This window comes from Bos taurus, unplaced genomic scaffold, assembly GCF_002263795.3.
Source record: "Bos taurus isolate L1 Dominette 01449 registration number 42190680 breed Hereford unplaced genomic scaffold, ARS-UCD2.0 Leftover_ScbfJmS_596_672, whole genome shotgun sequence".
Lineage (NCBI taxonomy): Eukaryota > Metazoa > Chordata > Mammalia > Artiodactyla > Bovidae > Bos > Bos taurus.
Genome location: NW_020191895.1, coordinates 18,081 through 30,641, shown reverse-complemented (window position 1 = coordinate 30,641; position 12,561 = coordinate 18,081). Strand labels below are relative to the sequence as shown.

Here is a 12,561-nt window from a genome sequence, read left to right as displayed (position 1 = left end):
GCCTGCTGACGCCGGCCCGCCCCCCGAACACCGCCACACCAGAGCAGCAAGCGCCTGGCCGGGCCCGGGGGGCCCGAGGGGCTTCCAGGACCCCCCATTGACCGGGAGGGCGTGCGTGCGTGCGTGCGCGCGGGGCCTGGGTGCTGAGATGAGGGGTTCGGAGGTATCCGCGCCCTCCCACCCGCGGCCACTCCAGACCCGGCCGCGCTCGCTGAGCGGGGCCTCCCCCCGATCCCATGCGCTGCTCAGGCCCGCGCGGCCCCGGAGGTGTCGGTCTTCGGCGCCCGCCGCCTCCCAACCCCCGCGGCCCAGGGGCCTCTGAACCTCCTGCGGGCCTAGGCGCAGCGAAACTTGAGCGCCCAACTTGCGCGGCACCTGTCCGGTGCCCAAACCCACCAGAAGCCAGGAAGGCGCGGTCGAGCGGAGCGCCTCAGCCCCTCCCCTTCGCACTACCGAGGCCCCCCCTTTGCCCCCACGCCAAGCCCTCGACCTTCCTGAGAGAGCAGACGAGCCACAGGCAGGCACACAGACAGACACACAGACACTCGCACGCACCCACGCCAAGGGAGACAGCTGGCCTGCGCAAGCTCCTCAGCCAGAACCAGAGCGCCTGGGAGAGGCCGGGGCCAGACGAACGCGCCGGCGGCTGGCTGTCAGGAGATACAGAGGCAGAAATACATGAAGATTCCGAGACAGACTCCAAGACGGCAAGAGGAGATACACACACACACACACACACACACACACACACACACACTTGAGTGTGGTCTTTGGAAATACTTCTGTTCGTAGTTGCTGGGTTGAGCCCAACTTTGATACGACCCATGGACTGCGGCCCATCAGGCTCCTCTGTCCGTGGCATTTCCCAGGCGAGGATACTGGAGTGGGTTGCCATTTCCTTCTACGGGAGGCATCTTCCGGACCCAGGGATCGAACCCCAATCTCCTGGGTGGGGATACCTTGCCATCTGAACCAGGACATTGCTAATTCCCTAGGCAAAATACAAAGAATAGAGCTCGTGTTCTACTAAATGGAAAGATGATTTCAGAAACAGAAGCTGTCCTTTTTGGTATCTGTGAATCTTTATGTAGTTTTCGTTGATTTTTACTATTAAGGCTAAGTGAACAAGGCAAGAGAGAAACCCTAGAATTGAAAAGCAATTGACGGTTTTGAAAGAAACATGTGCAGGTGAAGCTCTCTTCCTTTTTGAGAGATGGTTAAATGCAAAATCTTGATTCAACACATATGACTTTTGTGCACTTTCTTTCAAATCTCCATGACAAAACCCTAAGGCATCCAGGAAGAAAGGAGTAGAGGGGCAGACAAAAAGAGCAACCTTTCCCCTTGGTGCCATCGCAACCAGCTGCTTAGTTCCTTCATCTCAAGGACTATCATCTGGGCTTCTCTGGTTTGTCTGATTCTTGTTTCGGGGACCGTTTCTCGTCACAAGGCTGTCAACAGTGGGGGTGGGGGTGTGTGTGTGTGTGGGGGGGGAGCCCTTCTTTCCATTCCACATGAGACCCAGTGGACAATCCAGGCCCTGCCCACTGCATTGAGTGTGCAGCAACAATATCAACGGTAATGCCGGTGAACAATGCGTATTCCTGGAATCCACTCCGTTGACTACTGACTGTGTGTGGTGGTGGTCTGGAACCTAGACCTGGAAGCTTTCTGGATGATTGCAAATGACACCAAAGTCTGAGGACGATGGAAGATTGCCGGGGTCCTGCCCCGGCTGATCCAGGGTATTCGAAGCGGGGACGGTGTCGGCGACCTATTTATTTATTTAAATATTTTATCAAAGATATAAAGAGTAATAGGATGAGGATAGCTCAGTAGGAAAATTCAGTGGAGAAAAGAGGCTGAGTGGCTTGGTTTACGCGGGAGACCAATAAAACTTCAAGACAAGAAGTTTGCACCACTTACGTAGGCCGCAGGCATCCTTCCGTTCTCCCGAAGGAGAGGAGACACTGAGGCCTCCCCGGTCGGATCTTAGAAGCCCAGGCATAATTAGTAAGCATGGTGGGTTCCGCGCTCCAGATGGAGACTCAACCAGAGTGAGAGAGAGAGCGACATGGGGAGACCAGTATTTTGAGAAACTGATCCCAATTCTTTATTTTCCATGGTCTACTTTTATACACTGAGATGTTATGCAAAAGTCACATGGGGACAGCAGTCCTGACTTTCATTAAAGTCAGGTGCTTCACACAAATGTATACAGAGGTCTTAGGGGTGTTACATCATCTTCTGGCCAGGGGGCCCTGCTGACAATTTACGACCCTCTCCTTGTGACAGCGGTCAGTCAATCAGGACACTTATTTCTCCAGGGCTGATTATTCTCAAAACAGACGCCACCCAAATAAAGTTACATTCCTACAGGGTGAGGGTGTAGTGGGTTTTAGTTAAGGAAAGAATTTACTTAGCCTAAGGTCTAACGTGATTAATATCAAAGGTTAATTCTATATATTCATTAATGTGTGTAAGGGCAGGGGATATGGAGACTTAGCAACAAACATTGGCTCAACAAATGAAAAACCCTTCACCAACACAATTTCTAATTAGCCCATTATACTTATACTAATAGTTTTCTAACTTTTCTAAGGAACCTGTTTTTAGAAGGTTTAAAGCATCTTGTGCCTCTCACGGTTGGGAGGCTGTGAGCGATCACATGTGGCCGGACAAGCCTGTCAGGCAGGCCAGAGAACCTTCAGAGGAGTTTGTAGGTTAAAACACTCTTATCACGCCCAGGAATTATTATAAACTGGAGCTCTAAGTTAACTCCTTCTCCAAAAGAGGTGGTGGGGGACAGCCCCCCGTAAAGTCAGAGGTGTAGGTGAGCACAAAGTAGTAAAGTAGGCAGGCTCTGGTTATGGGGGTAGATGCTCGAGGATTTCCAGGGGGACTCCTGAGGCTCGATCCCGCCTTTGCGTATGTCGAGCCTCCTTCCTCATGACCTTTGCCATGGGCGGAGTACCTCACTCTGGCCCCCAACAGAAGATCTTCACATTTCTGCAAGAGCCACACACCTCCAGAAGGAACCACAAGACTTGCCTGAAATGGTCAAGGTATAAGTCTTGGACTCAACGTTGGAAGGTCTCCACCTTTGCTATGGAAGTCAAACGATCTTTCTTTGAATGAAAATGGAGCATACTGAACGTTCACATGCTTCTAGAGCATTTGAAAAGCCCTAACTTGTAGAAATCTGCTGTACGAGTTCCTTGAAAGCAAGAACCTCTATGCATGGATATGTCTTCATGCCTTAGATTGTGCCTCGAATATAGTGTACACATCAACCCAGGAAAGGAAAGAATTGACTCGCCAAATATACACAGAGATCAAAAGTGCCGAGCCAAGTGACCCCTTGAGGCTTCCAAGAGCTTTTCTGTCTTTCACACACTAAGTAAATACTGAGCACCTACGATGAGCTAGGAGGCATGTAATAAGTTTCAGGGAATAGAAGGCGGAGAGAAGAAGACACAGAGTTCCTGCTTTCACTGAGACGACTCTAATGATACATGACAGGCAGATCCTTTGAGAACCTATAGAGGGGCCTCTTCCCTCACCACAAAACCTGGGTGTCAGGGAAGGCTTTCCAGAGGCACCATTTCGTTGAGGTCCATAGGTTGAACCTAGGTAAACCAGGGTTGAGATGCAGGAAGAATTTCAGGCAGGGAAAATAGCATCTTGGAAGGCTATGTGACCAGGGAAACTTAGGACATTCAAGAAACGAAAAATGCCCTATGGGATGGAAGCCAAAGAGTGCAGAGGGCATTCCAGGCAAAAGACATCAGAGAAGAACGTGAGGAGCAAGCCTGAAGGGAAGTGGTCGTATCTTCAATATGCTGGGAAAATACGAGAGCCGTTGGAGCAGGGAGGTGACAGCATTGCATCTGCATTTCCAAAAGGTCATCTTGCTCCACATCACTAATGATTGGAGAGGCTCAACTCCAAACTCCAAGGAGGGACCACTTCACATGAGTCCGATTGGGCCTCACTGCGATGTCTGTCAATAACCAAAGCTGGAGAAGATGTGGAGCAAAGGGAACTCTCCTCCACGGTGAGTAGGAATGGGCGTGGGTAGAGCCGGTATGGAAAAGATTATGGAGGTTCCCGAAGGAACTAAAATTGGAAGTAGCGTATGGTTCAGCAGTCCGACTCCCAGGCATAGATACACCTACGGTATAATTGAACAAGATAGATGCCCCGTTTGGGCACATCTATCTGTGCGTGCGTGCGCACATGCGCATGCGTGATGGCCTGCGAGGCAGGGGGTGGGGCGGGGGCTGGGGCTCTGGCTGGAGTCCGTGCAAGCCCCGGGATTGCCTGAGGCAAGCCAAAGGAGCCCCAGATGGAGACGGGACTGCCGGTCGTCGGGTGTCCTGGAAGCCGAATGCGAATGCGGAGGGGCTCGCGGGCCGCGCGGAGGCAACCCAGGTCTGCAGCGGGAGTCGGGGCCCCGGCCACCCGCTCCCCGCGGCCCGGGAGGGGCTGGGGCTGCGGGGGGGATGCAAGAATCGGGACGCGCGGCGGGGGCTAAAGGACCTCTTCTGGTAGGCAAAAAGCCTCGAGCACCCGGGATTCCCAGGTGGTCTCCCATCCAAGATCCTAACCAGGCCCGACCCTGCTTAGCTTCCGAGATCAGACGAGATCGGGCGCCTTCAGGCTGATAGGGCCGGAGCCGGAGGCGGTTGGCTCGGGGCGCCCTAAGAGCCTTGCGCTTCGCCTCCCTTTCGCTCTGCCCTGCAGGTCGGGCCAACGGGCCGCACCTCTCGTCGCGGGGCGTGCTGTACTTGAGCCGCACGACCCGCGACCGGACTCCAGCCTGCTGACGCCGGCCCGCCCCCCCGAACACCGCCAACACCAGAGCAGCAAGCGCCTGGCCGGGCCCGGGGGCCCGAGGGGCTTCCAGGACCCCCCATTGACCGGGAGGGCCTGCGTGCATGCGTGCGCGCGGGGCCTGGGGGCTGGGCTGAGGGGTGTGGAGGTCTCGGCGCCCTTCCACCCCCGGCCACTCCAGACCTGGCCGCGCTCGCTGAGCGGGGCCTCCCCCCGATCCCATTCGCTGCTCAGGCCCGCGCGGCCCCGGAGGTGTCGGTCTTCGGCGCCCGCCGCCTCCCAACCCCCGCGGCCCAGGGGCCTCTGAACCTCCTGCGGGCCTAGGCGCAGCGAAACTTGAGCGCCCAACTTGCCCGGCACCTGTCCGGTGCCCAAACCCAGCAGAAGCCAAGGAGGCGCGGTCGACCGGAGCGCCTCAGCCCCTCCCCTTCGCACTACCGAGGCCCCCCCTTTGACCCCACGCCAAGCCCTCGACCTTCCTGAGAGAGCAGACAAGCCACAGGCAGGCACACAGACAGACACACAGACACTCGCACGCACCCACGCCAGGGGAGACAGCTGGCCTGCGCAAGCTCCTCAGCCAGAGCTAGAGCGCCTGGGAGAGGCGGGGGCAAGACGAACGGGCCGGCGGCTGGCTGTCAGGAGATACAGAGGCAGAAATACATGAAGATTCCGAGACAGACTCCAAGACGGCAAGAGGAGATACACACACACACACACACACGCACACACACACACACTTGAGTGTGGTCTTTGGAAATACTTGTGTTCGTAGTTGCTGGCTTGAGCCCAACTTTAATACAACCCATGGACTGCGGCCCATCAGGCTCCTCTGTCCGTGGCATTTCCCAGGCGAGGATACTGGGAGTGGGTTACCATTTCCTTCTCCGGCGGGATCTTCCCGACCCAGGGATCAAACCCCAGTCTCCTGTGCGCGGATGCCTTGCCATCTGAACCAGGACATTGCTAATTCCCTAGGCAAAATACAAAGAATAGAGCTCGTGTTCTACTAAATGGAAAGATGATTTCAAAAACAGAAGCTGTCCTTTGTTGGTATCTGTGAATCTTTATGTAGTTTTCGTTGATTTTTACTGTTAAGGCTAAGTGAACAAGGCAAGAGAGAAACCCCAGAATTGAAAAGCAATTGACGGTTTTGAAAGAAACATGTGCAGGTGAAGCTCTCTTCCTTTTTGAGAGATGGTTAAATGCAAAATCTTGATTCAACACATATGACTTTTGTGCACTTTCTTTCAAATCTCCATGACAAAACCCTAAGGCATCCAGGAAGAAAGGAGTAGAGGGGCAGACAAAAAGAGCAACCTTTCCCCTTGGTGCCATCGCAACCAGCTGCTTAGTTCCTTCATCTCAAGGACTATCATCTGGGCTTCTCTGGTTTGTCTGATTCTTGTTTCGGGGACCGTTTCTCGTCACAAGGCTGTCAACAGTGGGGGTGGGGGTGTGTGTGTGTGGGGGGGGGAGCCCTTCTTTCCATTCCACATGAGACCCAGTGGACAATCCAGGCCCTGCCCACTGCATTGAGTGTGCAGCAACAATATCAACGGTAATGCCGGTGAACAATGCGTATTCCTGGAATCCACTCCGTTGACTACTGACTGTGTGTGGTGGTGGTCTGGAACCTAGACCTGGAAGCTTTCTGGATGATTGCAAATGACACCAAAGTCTGAGGACGATGGAAGATTGCCGGGGTCCTGCCCCGGCTGATCCAGGGTATTCGAAGCGGGGACGGTGTCGGCGACCTATTTATTTATTTAAATATTTTATCAAAGATATAAAGAGTAATAGGATGAGGATAGCTCAGTAGGAAAATTCAGTGGAGAAAAGAGGCTGAGTGGCTTGGTTTACGCGGGAGACCAATAAAACTTCAAGACAAGAAGTTTGCACCACTTACGTAGGCCGCAGGCGTCCTTCCGTTCTCCCGAAGGAGAGGAGACACTGAGGCCTCCCCGGTCGGATCTTAGAAGCCCAGGCATAATTAGTAAGCATGGTGGGTTCCGCGCTCCAGATGGAGACTCAACCAGAGTGAGAGAGAGAGCGACATGGGGAGACCAGTATTTTGAGAAACTGATCCCAATTCTTTATTTTCCATGGTCTACTTTTATACACTGAGATGTTATGCAAAAGTCACATGGGGACAGCAGTCCTGACTTTCATTAAAGTCAGGTGCTTCACACAAATGTATACAGAGGTCTTAGGGGTGTTACATCATCTTCTGGCCAGGGGGCCCTGCTGACAATTTACGACCCTCTCCTTGTGACAGCGGTCAGTCAATCAGGACACTTATTTCTCCAGGGCTGATTATTCTCAAAACAGACGCCACCCAAATAAAGTTACATTCCTACAGGGTGAGGGTGTAGTGGGTTTTAGTTAAGGAAAGAATTTACTTAGCCTAAGGTCTAACGTGATTAATATCAAAGGTTAATTCTATATATTCATTAATGTGTGTAAGGGCAGGGGATATGGAGACTTAGCAACAAACATTGGCTCAACAAATGAAAAACCCTTCACCAACACAATTTCTAATTAGCCCATTATACTTATACTAATAGTTTTCTAACTTTTCTAAGGAACCTGTTTTTAGAAGGTTTAAAGCATCTTGTGCCTCTCACGGTTGGGAGGCTGTGAGCGATCACATGTGGCCGGACAAGCCTGTCAGGCAGGCCAGAGAACCTTCAGAGGAGTTTGTAGGTTAAAACACTCTTATCACGCCCAGGAATTATTATAAACTGGAGCTCTAAGTTAACTCCTTCTCCAAAAGAGGTGGTGGGGGACAGCCCCCCGTAAAGTCAGAGGTGTAGGTGAGCACAAAGTAGTAAAGTAGGCAGGCTCTGGTTATGGGGGTAGATGCTCGAGGATTTCCAGGGGGACTCCTGAGGCTCGATCCCGCCTTTGCGTATGTCGAGCCTCCTTCCTCATGACCTTTGCCATGGGCGGAGTACCTCACTCTGGCCCCCAACAGAAGATCTTCACATTTCTGCAAGAGCCACACACCTCCAGAAGGAACCACAAGACTTGCCTGAAATGGTCAAGGTATAAGTCTTGGACTCAACGTTGGAAGGTCTCCACCTTTGCTATGGAAGTCAAACGATCTTTCTTTGAAATGAAAATGGAGCATACTGAACGTTCACATGCTTCTAGAGCATTTGAAAAGCCCTAACTTGTAGAAATCTGCTGTACGAGTTCCTTGAAAGCAAGAACCTCTATGCATGGATATGTCTTCATGCCTTAGATTGTGCCTCGAATATAGTGTACACATCAACCCAGGAAAGGAAAGAATTGACTCGCCAAATATACACAGAGATCAAAAGTGCCGAGCCAAGTGACCCCTTGAGGCTTCCAAGAGCTTTTCTGTCTTTCACACACTAAGTAAATACTGAGCACCTACGATGAGCTAGGAGGCATGTAATAAGTTTCAGGGAATAGAAGGCGGAGAGAAGAAGACACAGAGTTCCTGCTTTCACTGAGACGACTCTAATGATACATGACAGGCAGATCCTTTGAGAACCTATAGAGGGGCCTCTTCCCTCACCACAAAACCTGGGTGTCAGGGAAGGCTTTCCAGAGGCACCATTTCGTTGAGGTCCATAGGTTGAACCTAGGTAAACCAGGGTTGAGATGCAGGAAGAATTTCAGGCAGGGAAAATAGCATCTTGGAAGGCTATGTGACCAGGGAAACTTAGGACATTCAAGAAACGAAAAATGCCCTATGGGATGGAAGCCAAAGAGTGCAGAGGGCATTCCAGGCAAAAGACATCAGAGAAGAACGTGAGGAGCAAGCCTGAAGGGAAGTGGTCGTATCTTCAATATGCTGGGAAAATACGAGAGCCGTTGGAGCAGGGAGGTGACAGCATTGCATCTGCATTTCCAAAAGGTCATCTTGCTCCACATCACTAATGATTGGAGAGGCTCAACTCCAAACTCCAAGGAGGGACCACTTCACATGAGTCCGATTGGGCCTCACTGCGATGTCTGTCAATAACCAAAGCTGGAGAAGATGTGGAGCAAAGGGAACTCTCCTCCACGGTGAGTAGGAATGGGCGTGGGTAGAGCCGGTATGGAAAAGATTATGGAGGTTCCCGAAGGAACTAAAAGTGGAAGTAGCGTATGGTTCAGCAGTCCGACTCCCAGGCATAGATACACCCACGGTATAATTGAACAAGATAGATGCCCCGTTTGGGCACATCTATCTGTGCGTGCGCGCGCACATGCGCATGCGTGATGGCCTGCGAGGCAGGGGGTGGGGGGGGTGCTGGGGATCTGGCTTGAGTCGGTGCAAGCCCCGGGATTGCCTGAGGCAAGCCAAAGGAGCCCCAGATGGAGACGGGACTGCCGGTCGTCGGGTGTCCTGGAAGCCGAATGCGAATGCGGAGGGGCTCGCGGGCCGCGCGGAGGCAACCCAGGTCTGCAGCGGGAGTCGGGGCCCCGGCCAGCCGCTCCCCGCGGCCCGGGAGGGGCTGGGGCTGCGGGGGGGATGCAAGAATCGGGACGCGCGGCGGGGGCTAAAGGACCTCTTCTGGTAGGCAAAAAGCCTCGAGCACCCGGGATTCCCAGGTGGTCTCCCATCCAAGATCCTAACCAGGCCCGACCCTGCTTAGCTTCCGAGATCAGACGAGATCGGGCGCCTTCAGGCTGATAGGGCCGGAGCCGGAGGCGGTTGGCTCGGGGCGCCCTAAGAGCCTTGCGCTTCGCCTCCCTTTCGCTCTGCCCTGCAGGTCGGGCCAACGGGCCGCACCTCTCGTCGCGGGGCGTGCTGTACTTGAGCCGCACGACCCGCGACCGGACTCCAGCCTGCTGACGCCGGCCCGCCCCCCCGAACACCGCCAACACCAGAGCAGCAAGCGCCTGGCCGGGCCCGGGGGCCCGAGGGGCTTCCAGGACCCCCCATTGACCGGGAGGGCGTGCGTGCGTGCGTGCGCGCGGGGCCTGGGGGCTGGGCTGAGGGGTGTGGAGGTCTCGGCGCCCTCCCACCCGCGGCCACTCCAGACCCGGCCGCGCTCGCTGAGCGGGGCCTCCCCCCGATCCCATGCGCTGCTCAGGCCCGCGCGGCCCCGGAGGTGTCGGTCTTCGGCGCCCGCCGCCTCCCAACCCCCGCGGCCCAGGGGCCTCTGAACCTCCTGCGGGCCTAGGCGCAGCGAAACTTGAGCGCCCAACTTGCGCGGCACCTGTCCGGTGCCCAAACCCACCAGAAGCCAGGAAGGCGCGGTCGAGCGGAGCGCCTCAGCCCCTCCCCTTCGCACTACCGAGGCCCCCCCTTTGCCCCCACGCCAAGCCCTCGACCTTCCTGAGAGAGCAGACGAGCCACAGGCAGGCACACAGACAGACACACAGACACTCGCACGCACCCACGCCAAGGGAGACAGCTGGCCTGCGCAAGCTCCTCAGCCAGAGCCAGAGCGCCTGGGAGAGGCCGGGGCCAGACGAACGGGCCGGCGGCTGGCTGTCAGGAGATACAGAGGCAGAAATACATGAAGATTCCGAGACAGACTCCAAGACGGCAAGAGGAGATACACACACACACACACACACACACACACACACACACTTGAGTGTGGTCTTTGGAAATACTTCTGTTCGTAGTTGCTGGGTTGAGCCCAACTTTGATACGACCCATGGACTGCGGCCCATCAGGCTCCTCTGTCCGTGGCATTTCCCAGGCGAGGATACTGGAGTGGGTTGCCATTTCCTTCTACGGGAGGCATCTTCCGGACCCAGGGATCGAACCCCAATCTCCTGGTGCGGGATACCTTGCCATCTGAACCAGGACATTGCTAATTCCCTAGGCAAAATACAAAGAATAGAGCTCGTGTTCTACTAAATGGAAAGATGATTTCAGAAACAGAAGCTGTCCTTTTTGGTATCTGTGAATCTTTATGTAGTTTTCGTTGATTTTTACTATTAAGGCTAAGTGAACAAGGCAAGAGAGAAACCCTAGAATTGAAAAGCAATGGACGTTTTTGAAAGAAACATGTGCAGGTGAAGCTCTCTTCCTTTTTGAGAGATGGTTAAATTCAAAATCTTGATACAACACATATGACTTTTGTGCACTTTCTTTCAAATCTCCATGACGAAGCCCTAAGGTGTCCAGGAAGAAAGGAGTAGAGGGGCAGACAAAAAGAGCAACCTTTCCCCTTGGTGCCATCTCAACCAGCTGCTTAGTTCCTTCATCTCAAGGACTATCATCTGGGCTTCTCTGCTTTGTCTGATTCTTGTTTCGGGGACCGTTTCTCGTCACAAGGCTGTCAACAGTGGGGGTGGGGGGTCTGTGGGGGGTGGGGAGCCCTTCTTTCCATTCCACATGAGACCCAGTGGACAATCCAGGCCCTGCCCACTGCATTGAGTGTGCAGCAACAATATCAACGGTAATGCCGGTGAACAATGCGTATTCCTGGAATCCACTCCGTTGACTACTGACTGTGTGTGGTGGTGGTCTGGAACCTAGACCTGGAAGCTTTCTGGATGATTGCAAATGACACCAAAGTCTGAGGACGATGGAAGATTGCCGGGGTCCTGCCCCGGCTGATCCAGGGTATTCGAAGCGGGGACGGTGTCGGCGACCTATTTATTTATTTAAATATTTTATCAAAGATATAAAGAGTAATAGGATGAGGATAGCTCAGTAGGAAAATTCAGTGGAGAAAAGAGGCTGAGTGGCTTGGTTTACGCGGGAGACCAATAAAACTTCAAGACAAGAAGTTTGCACCACTTACGTAGGCCGCAGGCATCCTTCCGTTCTCCCGAAGGAGAGGAGACACTGAGGCCTCCCCGGTCGGATCTTAGAAGCCCAGGCATAATTAGTAAGCATGGTGGGTTCCGCGCTCCAGATGGAGACTCAACCAGAGTGAGAGAGAGAGCGACATGGGGAGACCAGTATTTTGAGAAACTGATCCCAATTCTTTATTTTCCATGGTCTACTTTTATACACTGAGATGTTATGCAAAAGTCACATGGGGACAGCAGTCCTGACTTTCATTAAAGTCAGGTGCTTCACACAAATGTATACAGAGGTCTTAGGGGTGTTACATCATCTTCTGGCCAGGGGGCCCTGCTGACAATTTACGACCCTCTCCTTGTGACAGCGGTCAGTCAATCAGGACACTTATTTCTCCAGGGCTGATTATTCTCAAAACAGACGCCACCCAAATAAAGTTACATTCCTACAGGGTGAGGGTGTAGTGGGTTTTAGTTAAGGAAAGAATTTACTTAGCCTAAGGTCTAACGTGATTAATATCAAAGGTTAATTCTATATATTCATTAATGTGTGTAAGGGCAGGGGATATGGAGACTTAGCAACAAACATTGGCTCAACAAATGAAAAACCCTTCACCAACACAATTTCTAATTAGCCCATTATACTTATACTAATAGTTTTCTAACTTTTCTAAGGAACCTGTTTTTAGAAGGTTTAAAGCATCTTGTGCCTCTCACGGTTGGGAGGCTGTGAGCGATCACATGTGGCCGGACAAGCCTGTCAGGCAGGCCAGAGAACCTTCAGAGGAGTTTGTAGGTTAAAACACTCTTATCACGCCCAGGAATTATTATAAACTGGAGCTCTAAGTTAACTCCTTCTCCAAAAGAGGTGGTGGGGGACAGCCCCCCGTAAAGTCAGAGGTGTAGGTGAGCACAAAGTAGTAAAGTAGGCAGGCTCTGGTTATGGGGGTAGATGCTCGAGGATTTCCAGGGGGACTCCTGAGGCTCGATCCCGCCTTT

The 12,561-nt window shown here is 53.1% G+C and overlaps 2 pseudogenes; both read right to left on the bottom strand.

Moving 5' to 3' along the window:
• Positions 1 to 4,560: 4,560 nt before the first annotated feature.
• Positions 4,561 to 4,680, bottom strand: LOC112445734 (uncharacterized; annotated as a pseudogene).
• A 4,700-nt stretch (positions 4,681 to 9,380) lies between these two features.
• Positions 9,381 to 9,500, bottom strand: LOC112445738 (uncharacterized; annotated as a pseudogene).
• Between the last annotated feature and the right edge of the window lie 3,061 nt (positions 9,501 to 12,561).